Consider the following 19,563-nt stretch of genomic DNA (forward strand, 5'->3'; position numbering starts at 1 on the left):
TTAGGGAACAATAAATAAAGAAAGAACACAGGTTTAGGGAAATGACCAGCAGCAGCCTCTAACACAATAGTGGGCAAGGAATATTGCTCGGGGAAAGGAGAAAGGAGGGAAGAAGGGAGGAAGGAGAACTAATTTTATGCTGGAAACCTCTCAAGGTCAATTTTTTATTAAGTTTTTATTTTAATTCCAATATAATTAAATACAGTGTTGTATTAGTTTCAGGTGTACAATATAGTGATTCAACAATTCTATACATTACTCACTGCTCATCATGATAAGCATACTCTAAATCCCCATCACCATTTCACCCATTCCCTCATGCATCAGTCTGGTAACCACAGTTACTTTTATATAGTTAAGAGTGTTTTTTTTTTCTTTTTTTGAATTTTCTCTCTCTGTTTTTCCTTTGTTCATTTATTTTGTTTCTTAAATTCCACATATGAGTGAAATCATATGGTATTTGTCTGTCACTGACTTATTTCTCTTTGCATTATACTCTCTAGCTCCATCCATGTTACTGCAAATGGCAAGATTTCATTCTTTTTTATGGCTAATATTTCATTGTATGTATATGTGTATATAAATATGTAAATATGTGTATATGTTTATATACACATACCACATCTCTTTATCCATTCATCTATCAATGGATACTTGGGCTGCTTCCATAATTTGGCTATTGTAAATAATGCAGCAATAAACATAGGGGTGCATATATCCTTTTGAATTGGTGTTTTCATATTCTTTGGGTAAATATCCAGTAGTGCAATTACTAAGTCATAGTAGTTCCACTTTTTAATGTTTTGAGGCACTTCCACACTGTTTTCCAGAGTGGCTGCACCAGTTTGTATTCCCACCAACAATGCATGAGTGTTCCTTTTCTCCACATCCTTGCCAACACTTGTTTTTGTGTTTGCGACTTTAGCCATTCTGACAGGTGTGAGGTGATATCTCATTGCAGTTTTGATTTGCATTTCCCTGATGATCAGTGATTTGAGCATCTTTTCATGTACACATTGGCCACCTGTATGTCTTCTTTGGAGAAATGTCTGTTTATGTCTTCTGCCCATTTTTAAAATGGGTTATTTGTTTTTTTGAGTATTGAGTTTTATAAATTTTTTATATATTTTGCATACTAACCCTTTATTGGATATGTCATTTGCTAATAATATTCAGTAGGTTGTTTTTTGTTGATTGTTTTCCTTTGCAGTGTAGAAACTTGTTATTTTGATGTAGTCCCAATAGTTTATTGTTACTTTTATTTCCCTTGCCTCGGGAGACATGTCTAGAAAAATGTTGCTACAGCTGATGTCAGGGAAATTACTGCCTGTGCTTTCTTCTAGAATTTTTATGGTCTCAGGTCTCACATTTAGGTCCCTAATCCATTTTGGGTTTATTTTTGTGTATGGTCTAAGAAAGTGGTACAGTTTCATTCTTTTGCATGTTGGTGTCCATTTTTCCCAATACCATTTGCTAAAGAGACCCTTTCCATTGCATATTCTTGCCTCTTTTGTGAAAGATTAATTGATCAAGGTCAATTTTGAATGGAATTCTCAAATTCTCTTCCTATAAGTATAATGATAACGACAGCTGAGAGATCAGAAAAAGCTAAAATTCAGAAAAAAATAACTCTCACCTCAAATTTAATATGTGATGAGGGTGCTGGAGATATATAGAAACATGATATTTAATTCTACTTTCAATCTATCATTAAATACTAGCCACAGCTATAATCCTTTGAAAAGTTTGAAAAGGAGTCACTAAATCATAGCTAAAAATGCCTATATTTATTCACTAGTCAAATATTTACCTGAGGAGGCAAAGAAACAGGATTTCAAAATGTTTTCTATCTACAGAGACTATGGGATATTATTTAAAAACATCCAGGAGGAGTTAAGATGGCGGAGGAGTAGGGGACCCCTTTTTCAGCCGGTCCCCTGAGGCAAGCTGGATAGGTACCAGACCAGCCTGAACATCCACGGAATCAGGCTGAGACGCAAGAAGATACATCTGGATCTCTACAAATGAACTTCTCCAGGGCTGAGGATTGAGGTTTGAAGCGGGGAGCCGTGAAACCGCGCACAGATATCGGAAGATAAACGGAAGGGGGAGGGAGACGCCGCGATCGGGCGCTGGGAAGCGGTAGCCACCTGCACAGGGGAGCGGGCGGACTCACGGACCGGCACCCGCGAGACAGCAGACTGAGAACATGAGCTGGGAGTGCGCACCACCAGACTGAGGGCCTGAGCTTCAGAGTGAGCGGGGGCAGCTGGTGGCTGGAGGTACTAGAAACACAAAGGACAGAGACGTGCCGGCCCTGGAAGCGAGGGCTGGGATGCCGGGTGTGGGGCAGACATCCCGGGACACTGCAGGGTTGGGTTGAGCAGCACCAACAGTAACAGAGTTAAAGTGGCCAGAACATCAGTGGAGAATGGTCCACGATCCCTCTGTTCTGAGACAGAGGCTGAGATTCGGCCACTGCTGCTCTGACTCTCAGAAGAGGCACAGCAAACCGCCAGGGAAAGCCACCAGAGAACAAAAGCCTGGAAATACCAGCTCACAGTGTGCCCATCCCCATCCTTTCTCGCAGGGGACACAGAGACTCTACCCAAACAGGGTAGTCTGAGTATCGGCGCGGCAGCCCTCCCCCCAAGAAGGCAGGCTGAAAAATCAAGAAGCCCACATCCCTAAGGTCCCTATAAAACAAGGGCGCATGGCCTGGGTCCTGGTCAATAATCTGGGCTCTGGACAACCCCGCAACCTCTCCTCATCAGAATGACGAGAAGGAGAAATCCCCCCCAGCAAAGAAAAGACAATGCCACTTCTGTGGCAGAGAACTAATGGATATGGATATAACCAAATTATCAGAAATGGAATTCAGAGTAACAATGGTCAAGATGATGTGTAGACTTCAAAAAAGTATTAACGAAAATGTTAATGAGAATATAGAATCTCTAAGGGTGGAAATGAGAGCGAATCTGGCAGAAATTAAAAATTCTATGAGCCAAATGCAGTCAAAACTAGAGGCTCTGACGGCCAGGGTGAATGAGGCAGAAGACGTATCAGCGAATTGGAGGATGGGATAGTAGAAGAGAAAGCTAAAATAGAAACTTGGTTCAAAAGAATCCACGCTCAAGAATGTAGGTTACAGGAGATTACTGACTCAATGAAACATTCCAATGTCAGAATCATCGGCATCCCCGAGTGGGTCTAGAAGAGATATTTGAACAAATTGCAGCTGAAAACTTCCCTAATCTAGCAAGGGAAACAAACATTCGTGTCCAAGAGGCAGAGAGGACCCCTCCCAAGCTCAACCACGACAAACCTACGCCATGTCACGTCATAGTGCAATTCGCAAATATTAGATCCAAGGATACAGTATTGAAAGCGGCCAGGGCAAAGAAATTTCTCACGTACCAAGGCAAAGTTATCAGAATTAGAAATTTCTCACGTACCAAGGCAAAAGCATCAGAATTACGTCAGACCTGTCTACACAGACCTGGAATGAGAGAAAGGGTTGGGGGAGCATATTTAAAGCTCTTTCAGAGAAAAACATGCAGCCAAGGATCCTTTATCCAGCAAGGCTGTCATTCAGAATTGATGGAGAAATAAAGACATTTCAGAATCGCCAGTCACTAACCAATTTTGTAACCACGAAACCAGCCCTACAGGAGATATTACGGGGGGTTCTATAAAAGTAAAAAGGCCCCAAGAGTGATACAGAACAGAAAGTCACAGCCAATACAAACAAAGACTTTACTGGCAACATGGCATCATTAAAATCGTATCTCTCAGTACTCAGTCTTAATGTGAATGGTTTGAACCTTCCCATAAAACGCCACAGGGTTGCAGATTGGATAAAAAGAAATGACCCATCCATTTGCTGTCTACAAGAGACTCATTTCGAACCCAAAGATGCATTCAGACTGAGAGTAAGGGGATGGAGTACCATCTTTCACGCAAATGGACCTCAAAAGAAAGCTGGGGTAGCAATTCTCATATCAGATAAATTGGATTTTAAACTACAGACTATAGTTAGAGATGCAGAAGGGCACTATATTATTCTTAAGGGAAGTATTCAACAAGTGGATATGACAATTATAAATATATATGCCCCCAACAGGGGAGCAGCAAGATACACAAGCCAACTCTTAACCAGAATAAAGAGACATATAAATAAAAATACATTAATAGTAGGGGACCTCAACACTCCACTATCAGAAATAGACAGAACACCCTGGCAAAAACTAAGCAAAGAATCAAAGGCTTTGAATGCCATACTCGACGAGTTGGACCTCATAGATATATATAGAACACTACACCCCAGAACCAAAGAATACTCATTCTATTCTAATGCCCATGGAACATTCTCAAGAATAGACCATGTTCTGGGACACAAAACAGGTCTCAACCGATACCAAAAGATTGAAATTATCCCCTGCATATTCTCAGACCACAACGCTCTGAAATTGGAACTCAACCACAAGGAAAAATTTGGAAGAAACTCAAACACTTGGAGACTAAGAACCATCCTGCTCAGGAATGACTCGATAAACCAGGAAATCAAAAATCAAATTAAACAATTTATGGAGACCAATGAGAATGAAAATACAACAGTCCAAAACCTATGGGATACTGCAAAGGCAGTCCTAAGGGGGAAATACATAGCCATCCAAGCCTCACTCAAAAGAATAGAAAAATCTAAAATGCAGTTTTTATATTCTCACCTCAAGAAGCTGGAACAGCAACAGAGGGACAGGCCTAATCCACGCACGAGGAAGCAGTTGACCAAAATTAGAGCTGAAATCAATCAAGCAGAAACCAGAAGTACAGTAGAGCAGATCAACAGGACTAGAAGCTGGTTCTTTGAGAGAATCAATAAAATTGACAGACCACTGGCAAGACTTATCCAAAAGAAAAGAGAAAGGACCCAGATTATTAAAATTATGAATGAAAAAGGAGAGGTCACGACGAACACCATTGAAATTGGAAGGATTATTAGAAATTTTTATCAACAGCTATATGCCAATAAACTAAGCAATCTGGAAGAGATGGAATCCTTCCTGGAAACCTATAAACTACCAAGATTGAAACAGGAAGAAATTGATTTCTTAAACAGGCCAATTAATTATGAAGAAATTGAGTCAGTGATAAACAACCTTCCAAATAACAAAACTCCAGGCCCGGATGGTTTTCCTGGGGAATTCTACCAAACATTCAAAGAAGAAATAATACCTATTCTCCTAAAGCTATTTCAAAAAATAGAAACAGAAGGAAAGCTACCAAACTCGTTCTATGAGGCCAATATTACCTTGATCCCCAAACCAGGCAAAGACCTCATCAAAAAGGAGAATTACAGACGAATTTCCCTAATGAATATAGACACCAAAATCCTCAACAAGATCCTGGCTAATAGAATCCAACAGTACATTAAAAGGATTATCCGTCATGACCAAGTGGGATTCATACCTCGGATGCAAGCATGGTTCAACATTCACAAATTGATTAGCGTGATACATCATATCAACAAGAAAAGACTCAGGAACCATATGATCCTCTCAATTGATGCAGAAAAGGCATTTGACAAAATACAGCATCCTTTCCTGATTAAAACCCTTCAGAGTGTAGGAATAGAAGGCACATTTCTCAATCTCTTAAAAGCCATCTATGAAAAGCCTACAGCAAATATCATTCTCAATGGGGAAAAGCTGGAAGCCTTTCCCTTAAGATCAGGAACACGACAAGGATGCCCACTCTCGCCACTATTATTCAACATAGTACTAGAAGTCCTTGCAACAGCAATCAGACAACAAAAAGGGATAAAAGGTATCCAAATTGGCAAAGAAGAAGTCAAAATGTCTCTCTTTGCAGATGACATGATACTCTATATGGAAAACCCAAAAGAATCCACTCCCAAACTATTAGAAGTTATAGAGCAATTCAGTAACGTGGCAGGATACAAAATAAATGCTCAGAAATCAGTTGCATTTCTATACACGAATAACGAGACCGAAGAAAGAGAAATTAGGGAATCCATCCCATTTACAATAGCACCAAAAACCATACGTTACCTTGGAATTAACTTAACCAGAGACGTAAAGGACCTATATTCTAGAAACTATAAATCACTCTTGAAAGACATTGAGGAAGACATAAAAAGATGGAAAGATATTCCATGCTCATGGATCGGAAGAATTAACATAGTTAAAATGTCCATGCTACCCAGAGCAATCTACACTTTCAATGCTATCCCGATCAAAATACCAAGGACATTTTTCAAAGAACTGGAACAAACAGTCCTTAAATTTGTATGGAAACAGAAAAGGCCCCGAATCTCCAAGGAACTGTTGAAAAGGAAAAACAAAGCTGGGGGCATCACAATGCCGGATTTCGAGCTGTACTACAAAGCTGTGATCACAAAGACAGCATGGTACTGGCACAAAAACAGACACATAGACCAATGGAACAGAATAGAGAGCCCAGAAATGGACCCTCGGCTCTTTGGGCAACTAATATTTGATAAAGCAGGAAAAAACATCCGGTGGGAAAAAGACAGTCTCTTCAATAAATGGTGCTGGGAAAATTGGACAGCTACATGCAAAAGAATGAAACTTGACCACTCTCTCACACCATACACAAAGATAAACTCCAAATGGATGAAAGACCTCGATGTGAGACAGGAATCCATCAAAATTCTAGAGGAGAACATAGGCAGCAACCTCTACGACATCGGCCAAAGCAACCTTTTTCATGACACATCCCCAAAGGCAAGAGAAACAAAAGATAAAATGAATTTATGGGACTTCATCAAGATTAAAAGTTTCTGCACAGCCAAGGAAACAGTCAGAAAAACTAAGAGGCAGCCCACGGAATGGGAGAAGATATTTGCAAAGGACACTACAGATAAAGGACTGGTATCCAAGATCTACAAAGAACTTCTCAAACTCAATACACGAGAAACAAATAAACAAATCAAAAAATGGGCAGAAGATATGAACAGACACTTTTCCAATGAAGACATACAAATGGCTAACAGACACATGAAAAAATGTTCAAAATCATTAGCCATCAGGGAAATTCAAATCAAAACCACACTGAGATACCACCTTACGCCAGTTAGAATGGCAAAAATAGACAAGGCAAGAAACAACAATTGTTGGAGAGGATGTGGAGAAAGGGGATCCCTCCTACATTGTTGGTGGGAATGCAAGTTGGTACAGCCACTCTGGAAAACAGTGTGGAGGTCCCTTAAAAAGTTAAAAATTGAGCTACCCTATGATCCAGCCATTGCACTACTGGGTGTTTACCCCAAAGATACAGACGTAGTAAAGAGAAGGGCCATATGCACCCTAATGTTCATAGCAGCGATGTCCACAATAGCTAAATCGTGGAAGGAGCCGAGATGCCCTTCAACAGATGACTGGATTAAGAAGTTGTGGTCTATCTATACAATGGAATATTACTCATCTATCAGAAAGAACGAGTTCTCAACATTTGCTGCAACATGGACGGCACTGGAGGAGATAATGCTAAGTGAAATAAGTCAAGCAGAGAAAGACAACTATCATATGATTTCTCTCATCTATGGAATATAAGAACTAGGAAGATCGGTAGGGGAAGAAAGGGATAAAGAAAGGGGGGGTAATCAGAAGGGGGAATGAAACATGAGAGACTATGGACTATGAGAAACAAACTGAGGGCCTCGGAGGGGAGGGGGGTGGGGGAATGGGACAGACTGGTGATGGGTAGTAAGGAGGGCACGTATTGCATGGTGCACTGGGTGTTATACGCAACTAATGAATCATCGAACTTTACATTGGAAACCGGAGATGTACTGTATGGTGATTAACATAATATAATAAAAAAACATTAAAATAAAAAAAATAAATTAAAAAATCAAATAAAAACATCCAAGAGTCATTTTTATATAATATACCCAATGTTAGAATTAAAAAAAATATATTTCCAAATCCGTAGAAAAATATTTATGAATTTCATAGTGCAAAGGTCATTTAAAATTAAAAGAACAAGTTTTATCTTTTCATTTTGTACTTTTTCTCTTTGGAGCTGTATATTCAGTTTTCTACAGGGAACATGTATTATATTTATACTTAGAAAAAATGAAGATGAATTTTTAAAATGGAATAACATAGAACTGAACTGAACATAATATCATGTAGCAAAATGTCATCATGAGTGTTTACATTTAAATATACATATGCATATATATTACCAATTAATTATCTTTGTCAAGAATGACATAGTATGCATTGAACTATGCCCTATTTAAAATAGATTATCATCATTAATTTTTTTAATAAATTGGCTTGAATTGTCCCATTGTTTTTTTTTTTTTTTTTTTTTCTTTTAAGATTTTGTAACTTTGCTGCACTGTCTCCTGGGGATTATAATTACAGGTGAAAAATTGGAATAACTAGATCAAAGGTATATGTATTTTCCAGGTTTTTTAATTATACTGATACACACTTTCAGATAGCTTGCCCATTTCATTATTTCCATGACAAAACTTATTATTATAATCCTTGAAAATATTTGCTAAGTTGATAATAAATGATTGATTGCTTTTAGTTATTCACACTTGGGTTAATAACATTTCCAAATATTATTTTATGTATTGATTAGGAAAATTTTTCTACTATTAGTCTATTTGCATTGCTTTTATTTGCATCATGTATGTATTTGTGTTTCATTACTTTGTGAATTTCTTGTTTAAAATATATTTGTAGGGGCGCCTGGGTGGCACAGTGGTTAAGCGCCTGCCTTCGGCTCAGGGCGTGATCCCGGTGTTACAGGATCGAGCCCCACATCAGGCTCCTCCGCTATGAGCCTGCTTCTTCCTCTCCCACTCCCCCTGCTTGTGTTCCCTCTCTCGCTGGCTGTCTCTATCTCTGTCAAATAAATAAATAAAATCTTAAAAAAAAAAAACCATAAAAAAATAAAAAAAAAATTTGTAAATCAAAACTAATTTATCATCTTTATTCAGTGATACTTTAGCCCATTTTATAAAAATATATCAAAATATTAATTTCATCCAGAGAAACAAAGATTTTTGATCCCACCTTGACAAATTAATCTATCTGAGCCATAAAAAACTATCTGGATCACATTAACATGCTGAACTTTAAATCATTACTCTATGCTCAAACTATGTCATTCTGCATTCAGCCACCAGAGTTTGGAAAATTAAAATATGAAATTATCAAGTTATAACCTTTGCCAATAAATCTGTTATTTTTATTGCAAGATAGGGTAACCATTTATGGTGTTAAAAAGATTTGCTTTCAAGATCTAAGATGCTTCTTTTGAAATAACATCATTGCAATTGTGGCAGTAAATGGTTCAAAGTGCACCTATTATATTCAGAGTTTACCAAATTCTTTGCATTTCCAATCTGACCCACATCATATTTATTGGGCTATAATGACTGTGGATCACAACAAATTCAGGATGCTTCTGGAAAGGCAAAACCTCTCCTATTAATAATGCAGCAGTTGAACATTAAAGTACCATCACCATGATATTTTATGATGTGATAAAAATGTTAAAAGTACATTACTATACAACTGCAGGAGTACATTTGGCCATAAGTGTGTTTTAAGTACTGAAGAGAAACAGGAATAAAATAAGGACTGACATGGCTTTCATGCAGGTAAAAAAGGCATAACACATGTTGTCAGGCTGCAATGACAGCATGTTTGTGTGTGTGTAGATGTAGTGCAATGGGTTGAGTTCACGTATGTCTCTCTGTGTGTGCGCAGATAGGTATGTGTATTCATGTATGTGCCTGTATATGTTTGTGTGTATATATATGCATATGTGTGTATAAAGGTGGCATTCAGATTTCATGGCTCATAGTTGATGGTGTTAATAATATGTTCAGTGGGTGAAAGGATGTATAGTGAGGGTGTGAAATCAGGGGATGAACATTTTCTGAGAACAAAACAGAGAGTGGCAAAACCCGTGTCCAGCACTATCAGTAAACCCTGCAAGGTTTAGACTAGTTTGTAGCATAGTGCTGATTTATTTTCATATAAATTATGTATTTAAACCAAAAAAATTATTTTTGAGAGATGTATCAGTTTTTTACTGCTGTGTTATAAATTACCACACATTTACTGCCTTGAAATCACACACGTTTACTCTCTCACAGTTGCTATATGTCAGAAGTCGAGGCACAGCTAAACTGAGTCCTCCCCACTCAAGTTCTCATAAAGTACATCCATATCAGTAAGCTTGATTAGGAAGGGATTTACTTCTAGGCTTATTCGCATTGTTGGCAAAATTTACCCCTTTATCATTGTAGGATTGGGGTACATGTTTTATAGCTGACTGTTGGCTGGGGAGACTTCAGCTCATAGAAGCCACTCGCAATCCCATGCCATGTGGCCTTCTCCAAAGGCAATTCACACCATGGCTGTTTGCTTCTTCAAGAGCAGCAACAAAATCTCTTTCTAACCTCAGCAAGGACCTGGTTGCTCATTTAAGGTCTTTTATCTAATTAATTGGGTGTACCAAGGATAATCTCTCTTTTGATAAACTACAAATCAACTGATTTGGGACCTTCTGCAAAATCCGTTTATCTTTGCCACATAAAGTACAGTAATCACAGGAATGACATCCTGTGATATTCACAGTTCCCACCCATATTCCAGGGTGGGCTTATAACAGGCATGTACACCAAGGGACAGGAATCTCGAAGGCCATCTTAGAATTCTGCCTGGGGCAGTGTTGAAACATTTAACATCCTATACAATTTACTTGCACCCATTTCCTGCCTCCAATGAACAACATTACAGTTAGTCTAGGAAATGTTTGCAAATTTCACATTTGGTCTCTTTCTAACTCTCTCACTTTTATCTACGCCTCCCATTACCTATTCCATTGTTTCATTCCTTGATTTTTCCACCTTGCCATCACCAGTAAGGCTGACAAACTCATTACCCAGAACTGTTGTCCTTAGCTCAATATCTCCCCCAAATCCCTTCACCACTCCAGCACAATGTATCTTGCAAAACCGGCATGGAAAAAAGATAGTAAACGCTTTTCCCATAGATAGGCCTGAGTTAATCTTGATGCTCCTCCTTTTTATAAGAACTTGGGCAAGCCATTTCACTTTTCTGAGTCTTAGATTTCTTGTCTGCCAAAAGAAATTGTAATATCTACTTTTGTTATAGCTAGCTGGAGAAACTATATGATGTATTCTTGACAAAGGTAAAGTGCTCAATAGGAGGAAACCTCCAAGTGCACACATTCTTTGGCAGTGGTTCTAGGCTTTATATACTTCTCAGGCTTTGCATAACAACTTCCATTTACCAAAAAACATTTTATGTTCTACGTCATATGCTAAATACATTCTTTGCAAGTATTTCATTTAATGTTATATTAGTTCCCTGTGGTTATTATAGCAAATTACCATAAACTCATTGACTAAAAACAGAAATTTATTTTCTTACACTTCTAGAGGCCAGAGGTCCAACATCAAGATGACAGCAGGGTCTTACTCCCTCCAAAGGGTCTAGGGGACAATCTACTCCTTGCCTCTTCCAGCTTATGGTGTCCCTTGGCTTGTAAACTTATCACTCCGGTCTTTCTTTTCATTGTCACACAATCTGCCCCTATATTGTGTGCCTCTCCTCTTCATGTCTCTTATAAGGGTACTTGTCATTAGCTTTAGAGTTGACCCAGATAGACCTGGGAGATCTCATCTCAAGATCCTTAGGTAAATTACATTTGAAAAGACCCTTTTCCTAAATAAGGTATCATTCACCGATTCTGGGGATTAGCCCAAGGACATATCTTTTAGGAGGCCGCCATTCAGCCCACTACCAACATCATAAATCCCTAACTTTATAAAAGGAACCACCTTTCAGAGATGTTCAAGTATTTCTCTCAAGATCCTATGGACAGTTCACAGAGTGGCTAGGCTTTGGTGGAGATGGGCTACACGCATACTTCGGACTCCATGCCTAATTCTGAACTCCTGGCTGCATGTTATTCTCTGGCACATCCTGGCAAGTCCTAGAACTTTCAGGAACTCTTATCTTGGAGGATACATCTATTAGTAAAAGAAGAAAATTTTACTCTTTTTTTCCTTATATGAGCTTAATCTGACTTTCTGAAACTGTCAAAATCATTTCTTCTAGTGAAAATTAACCTGAGTGTGGGAGTGAGTTGAATTGCTTTAAATTTAAAGATGTCAAAGTAAAGGTCGAGTAGATGCCTATCTTGGTGCTTTAATTAGAAGATTTCAGAGTTCTATACTAAGATTTTAAAAGCAGGGTGAATCACTTCACCTTTGTACTGTGATCTTTGATGCTTTTTTGCTGACCCTTGTCATCACAAATTACAGTGATCAGAGACAATTTGGAAAAGAAAGTTAAGTTCAGGAGTTCTGAAGGAGCACATTGACTCCCCCATTTCCTCACCATTCCATTTTTGTCTTGCCTTTCCAACTACCCTGGACTTCTCCCACGTACATACTGCGACTAGTGATTATGATATGTAGTTAATGTGTCTCAATTTTTACATATATACTTTTTATAATCTGAACAAATTTCCTTCCCCATAGGACTCTTTTCAAATTACCTAACAGTCTTTCCCCAAGCCCAGGAAGTCAATTTTACATATTTGCACTTAATATATATTTTTATAATGACTATATAAATAAATATTCAAGAAGCCACTCACTCTAATGAAAAAGTATTAGGCTAGGGCATTTAAAAATCTGTATTCTAGTTTAAGTTCTGCACTAATTAATTGTGTGACCTCAAATGAGGGCCAAGATAACGTCTGTGCATTTTCCTTATTTGCAAAACTGAGATAATTGCTATTTCCTGACTCAAATCATTGCTGTAAGTATAAAAGAACTTACAAAATAAATGTTGAAATGCTCAGAAAACAAACAGTGTGCTAACTTTAAACAAAAAAAAAAAGATAAAAGAATAAGGAGCAATTGAAACTTGCAAATTTAATATCTATAATATATTTGGAGGATTTTCTCAGTTGTTTTTCTACAGTTATCATGGTCTATTTTAAGACATCTATCCTAATGCCATTCTCTGCTAATGACATTGGGATAGATGAACAAGATTTCCTGAGGATTTTAATGTTATTAATGAAATATAAATTTGATTCCACTGAAAACACTTCATTTTATAATGGCAATTCTGCAAATTCCAAGAAGTACCTTTGGAAACTCGTTCTAGCCTCCTTTTCCCCTTAGCCTTTATTTCCAGATGTGTTACAACATTTACTCTATGTGAACGCTCATCAGCCAGCTCTAGGGAGCTTTAATTCTCAGGCATTTACTTCAAGAGATAAGTGGTTAAATAGTAAGCAAGTGCATAGGCCTTTCCAAAAGAGGGTAAAGATGTTTGTAGGGAGAATGCAAGACGGCTGAAAAGTATTTAAATACAAATGATTAGTGGAGTTGTCCAGGGACCAAAGAGCCTTCTGTTGAGTGGATAGGAAAAAAGATTGGCCTGCTGTTTTCCACAGATAGTTTGCATTTAAAGCATAAAGTAATTAAGTGTTTTAATTTTGATCCCCGTGGTGCCTCTCCTTCTCAGAGCAGAGCAGGGAGGGTGAACATAACTGGCACACTTGGAAGGTGGGGTGCCTGAGGTTGCAGCAACTCTTTGTACTTGAACACTGACATTTGGGTTGACTATGTTGCTATGTGTATGTATACTCTGTTCCTATTCATGTAGTAAGCAGAAAGATTGTGCCTACCCCACCTTCAAAAAGCAGCCTCTTCAAAAAGCAGCACATCTTCAAAGGTTAGGGTGAATATTCTTTCATGGGAGAGATTAACTGTGTGCTCACCTGGGCAGCTGCCAGAGTTGAAAATGCTGTTTTGTGTGTTTGTATGTATGTTTGGTTGTTTCTGATATGATTTTGTACTCAGACAAGATCATACACTCTTTTTTTTATAGTTTTACTTTACTCAAGAACGTATTAATGTTCACATCCAAGGCCCTATAGGGTCCCTTTGATTTCCTAGTGAACTAGGCCTTCGAGTTAGGTTTATATACCAGGTATACCAGGAATAATCAAATATGAGAAGAGATCCTTTTCCAGTTGATATAATAAAGGTAGAAAAATAAAAAAGAAGATCATCTTTCAAAACAGAGTCAGACTTATTTACCACTGAGACTTTATCCCCAAACAGTGCCTGGCATATTGCAATATATTCCCTATATTTGAAGATTCAATGAATCAATGAGTCTTCTGCATTTTTATTTTCTACCCTGTAATGGACTATGACAGCTCTGACCCTCTCCTAGGCTGTATACCTTAAAGATATGGTAATATACATGAAATGCATTAGATTTAATGCTTAGGTGAGGATATTTCTACTTGATCTACCAACTTCAAACTATTTTTCATTTGTGTTGCAGTTACAGGTATGCTGGACTAAGCAACTAAAGATCTGTATTCTAGACTTCATTGAAATACTTGTCTCATTTATCTTGTATGCAAAATGGAGGTCTTAGTGTCTTTCCCATTTATCTTGCTGAAGAGTCATATGAGCTAAAAGAGAGAATGTATATGGTTTTTTTGAAACTCTTTGTTACTTTTTGAAGGATCCAAGGATGCTATGCTATCCAAATGTGAGAGGTAATTTTTCAAGATAAATGAGAAGCACATCACCTTCATGAGTACTTCCGGTTACCAGGGGGGGGGGGGGAAAATATGGATTGATAAGCAGAAAAGTATTATGATTTTTATCTTCCATGTGGGATTGAATAAGAGAAACAAGCCTATAAGCAATATATTGATATGTTCATGCAGCATATTTGTTAATGCAAAACTGAGTATACCATAAATTTACCTAATATATTGTTTTCAAAACGGTAACATCAGGACTGTATTATTTAAAGCAGTGTTAAATGCTGAGTAAATATGGGATTTTATTACATTCATTCATATTTCAGGCAGGGATTATTCTTCAATCAGTTTACTGTCCTGAATAATTATTGTTGTATCATTTATTTATTTGTGATACATTTTATATTATTGTAACCCATGTATGATTGGATATTAAATAGTTATGCATAAAAAAATTATGTTGGTTTTCTTGTTCCAAGGAGATACAATCTTTAGAGATATTTTAAAATCAAAAAGTCAAAAAAAATCACATATCTGTAACCTTCTAAAGTGAGATAAATTATAAATCAAGTGAAAATATGTAATTTTAGAAAAAAAGGAAACTAGAATTGCACAAAAATTTGAAGAATGTTGTAAGTAGCCACGTTCCAAATCAAAGTGTGTTAACGGGGAAAAATGTGTGGAGAGAGCATTTTTGCATGACAAAACTAAAATGTCCAGTTATATTTCTAGGTTAAAGCATAGCATAGCTGGATCCAGGCACTCAAACACTATTGTCAGAAAAATTTCGCCTCCTATATCTTGGCCCTGCTTTGATCTGTGTTGTCTTTATTCTCAGGAAGGAAATTTCCTCAACACCAAAATGGCCACTGGCAGACATAGGCTTACTTTCAAAATCTAGAAAACTCAACCAGAGTTTGGCTTTTCTGCCAGTAGTTCAAGCAAAACCTCAAGATTGATGCCCACTATCTTTGACTGATGAAGCTTGGTTCACTCTTGTACTTCTGAACCAGTAACTGTGGGGAAGGCAATACGGGAGTCTAACTGGCGAGTTGTGGATGATATATGCCCCTTCCTGAAGGGGGAGAGGAAGGTAAGATTTATTCAAATTACATGACCAGAAAGTCAAGGTAATGAACAGTTATACAAAGAAGGTGTAACCAAGGTGGGGAAGGCAAAATCCATAAATGTCCCTGTAGAAAGTGGTACACCAGTAAGAGAAATTTCTAAGAAGGAAGGAAGTTTTTCAGAGAAGGGGTTCATAAAAATAAGGAATAATGAGAAAGTGTTATTACTTAGAGGAGGACATCAAATGTTCCTTAGAATTAATAATATTGGATATTGGATCATTGCAGAGTAGATATGAGTTACTTGTAAGATGCTCAAGAAGAGGCTTGAAGAGTAGAATTGATTTTTAAAGAAAACAGTTGAAAATTGAACTTTGTCATTCCTTGGGAAGAATATTTTAAGACTTCTGTATAATGAGGTTTCAGGTCAAAATTCATCTCACAGTCACTACCATCTGTTAAGTATATCTACAGTCAGGTTACCTAGAATCACATACCACGAGAGAAACTAGAAGTAAATATGACCAGCAATGTAGTGACATGTTCGAAAGCATGGGTTCTGGAGCTCCCTGTCTCAATCTGAATCCTAGCTCTCCTCTTTGCTCCATGTATGACCTTGGAAAAGCTACTTCAGCTCACTGTGCCTTAGTTTACTCATTTAAAAATGTATGTAGTAATAGAACCTACTTTATTTTACAGGATGTGTCAAAAACTTGAAAGTTCTGAAAATAAATGTACTTGCAACAAATTATCCTGTCTGTTTTATGGATGTTGGTGTAAGAGAAGAAACTCCTGGGTCAGAGACAAAGAACTTAATTATCCATGGCACATGCCATTTTTATTTTCCACTAAAGTCTCATCAGGTGACATGGAGAAGCCTGGTGGATGCTGCACATATCGTGGATTTGTGTTACAGGTATAAGAAACTCCAATATTTTTTAACCCAATCCAAGCAAACCCAAACTTTGTCCTATAGGAAGACATGATCTGGACAAAACACAAGCCAGCCCTTTGCTCAAGAGGGAGACATAATATCTATTTTCCAAGTTTGTGTATGGAACACCATACACAGACTTTTTTTAGAAGGTAATTAAGAACAAAAAGACAATTATAACCTCTTCTCTCAAGAAGCAAAGAAATGCAAGAAACACAAAAGGATTATCTCCTCATAGCTTGTTGTGAATTAATGAATGTACTATTATTATTGTTGTTAAATACTTTTTTAAAGTATTGCTATAGTTATATATTTTATTCCTTCTATTTAGCTCTCATGTATGAGTCATAATCATATCTGTCCAGTCCAATTAGTGTGAATGAGACAAGCAACAATTGTAATGGAAGGCCCCAAAACATCCAAAAGTGGAATTGGGTCACACAACAAGACTCTGAAAAGTCATCATTTTATTTACATATCCTTTTCTTACAAGGCCCCAACTCAGGTTTAGGAACTTCCCCGTTTTCATTTATTTTCTCTATGCTGGCTTATTGTACTTCCACATAAGATCTTTCATTAATGAAATAATTTCATGTCTTTAATAGATATGGAAAAAATTAATGTGTATGATAATAACAATAATAATCCAGAAAACAATCTTCCATTAAGAGCCCACATTATCTCTGTTTAACACTTTTTCTTACTATTTTTTTTCTGAAAATTTCATGGAGAATTGCACTATACAGTCAAATTACAAATATTATAGAAGGAAAACTTAAGAAATATAACCAACAGGGAAAAGCTAAATAGTATGAGAAGAAATGGAGGTGTAAAGTCGTAGAAGAAAAATTGCAAATCAAAAAAGTCAATGTTAAGATAAAAGAGTATATACAACTGGAATAAAATAACTTAGATGAGCTACCAATAAAATATAATTCCTTAGGGTTTTTTTTTTCAGTAGTAAAACTAATTTTAAAAAATCCAATATGTGTAGTCAACATAGAAAATACCTGGAAAGAAGAATATATACCACAGGGTAATGGTGGTTAAGAGTGCATGTAAACTCAAACATCCCATTAACAGACTCACCAAGGGATAATTCTGTAGCTGCCAACAAAATGGTTTGAATTTTCTGCCAGAAGACCAGATGCTGCTCTGTTAAAATTAAAAGAAAATAAAGTCTTGTGAATTAGTCTGTGACCTATAGTACTATTTTCACAGGTGGAATAAAGCATTATCTGTAGTAAGAATTAAGAGACCTGTTTGTATTCAGTAACGTGGCGGGATACAAAATCAATGCTCAGAAATCAGTTGCATTTCTGTACACGAATAACGAGATCGAAGAAAGAGAAATTAGGGAATCCATCCCATTTACAATAGCACCAATAACCATACGTTACCTTGGAATTAACTTAACCAGAGACGTAAAGGACCTATATTCTAGAAACTATAAATCACTCTTGAAAGACATTGAGGAAGACATAAAAAGATGGAAAGATATTCCATGCTCATGGATCGGAAGAATTAACATAGTTAAAATGTCCATGCTACCCAGAGCAATCTACGCTTTCAATGCTATCCCGATCAAAATACCGAGGACATTTTTCAAAGAACTGGAACAAACAGTCCTTAAATTTGTATGGAACCAGAAAAGGCCCTGAATCTCCAAGGAAACGTTGAAAAGGAAAAACAAAGCTGGGGGCATCACAATGCCGGATTTCGAGCTGTACTACAAAGCTGTGGTCACAAAGACAGCGTGGTACTGGCACAAAAACAGACACAGAGACCAATGGAACAGAATAGAGAGCCCAGAAATGGACCCTCAGCTCTTTGGGCAACTAATATTTGATAAAGCAGGAAAAAACATCTGGTGGGAAAAAGACAGTCTCTTCAATAAATGGTGCTGGGAAAATTGGACAGCTACATGCAAAAGAATGAAACTTGACCACTCTCTCACACCATACACAAAAATAAACTCCAAATGGATGAAAGACCTCGATGTGAGACAGGAATCCATCAAAATTCTAGAGAAGAACATAGGCAGCAACCTCTACGACATCGGCCAAAGCAACCTTTTTCATGATACATCCCCAAAGGCAAGAGAAACAAAAGATAAAATGAACTTGTGGGACTTCATCAAGATTAAAAGTTTCTGCACAGCCAAGGAAACAGTCAGAAAAACTAAGAGGCAGCCCACGGAATGGGAGAATATATTTGCAAATGACACTACAGATAAAGGACTGGTATCCAAGATCTACAAAGAACTTCTCAAACTCAATACACGAGAAACAAATAAACAAATCAAAAAATGGGCAGAAGATATGAACAGACACTTTTCCAATGAAGACATACAAATGGCTAACAGACACATGAAAAAATGTTCAAAATCATTAGCCATCAAGGAAATTCAAATCAAAACCACACTGAGATACCACCTTACGCCAGTTAGAATGGCAAAAATAGACAAGGCAAGAAACAACAATTGTTGGAGAGGATGTGGAGAAAGGGGATCCCTCCTACATTGTTGGTGGGAATGCAAGTTGGTACAGCCACTCTGGAAAACAGTGTGGAGGTCTCTTAAAAAGTTAAAAATTGAGCTACCCTATGATCCAGCCATTGCACTACTGGGTATTTACCCCAAAGATACAGACGTAGTGAAGAGAAGGGCCATATGCACCCCAATGTTCATAGCAGCATTGTCCACAATAGCTAAATCGTGGAAGGAGCCGAGATGCCCTTCAACAGATGACTGGATTAAGAAGTTGTGGTCCATATATACAATGGAATATTACTCAGCTATCAGAAAGAACGAGTTCTCAACATTTGCTACAACATGGATGGCACTGGAGGAGATAATGCTAAGTGAAATAAGTCAAGCAGAGAAAGACAACTATCATATGATTTCTCTCATCTATGGAACATAAGAACTAG

The 19,563-nt window shown here is 37.4% G+C and overlaps 1 long non-coding RNA gene across 1 annotated transcript in view; it reads right to left on the reverse strand.

Moving 5' to 3' along the window:
- Positions 1-17,959, reverse strand: part of LOC103672223 — a 69,585-nt gene extending 51,626 nt beyond the window's left edge. Inside the window, exon 1 of the long non-coding RNA XR_571133.2 lies at positions 17,722-17,959. This is a non-coding gene — a long non-coding RNA (uncharacterized LOC103672223). The remainder of the gene's footprint in view (positions 1-17,721) is intronic.
- Between the last annotated feature and the right edge of the window lie 1,604 nt (positions 17,960-19,563).

This window comes from Ursus maritimus, unplaced genomic scaffold (assembly GCF_017311325.1).
Source record: "Ursus maritimus isolate PB19 unplaced genomic scaffold, ASM1731132v1 scaffold_5, whole genome shotgun sequence".
Classification (NCBI taxonomy): Eukaryota; Metazoa; Chordata; class Mammalia; order Carnivora; family Ursidae; genus Ursus; species Ursus maritimus.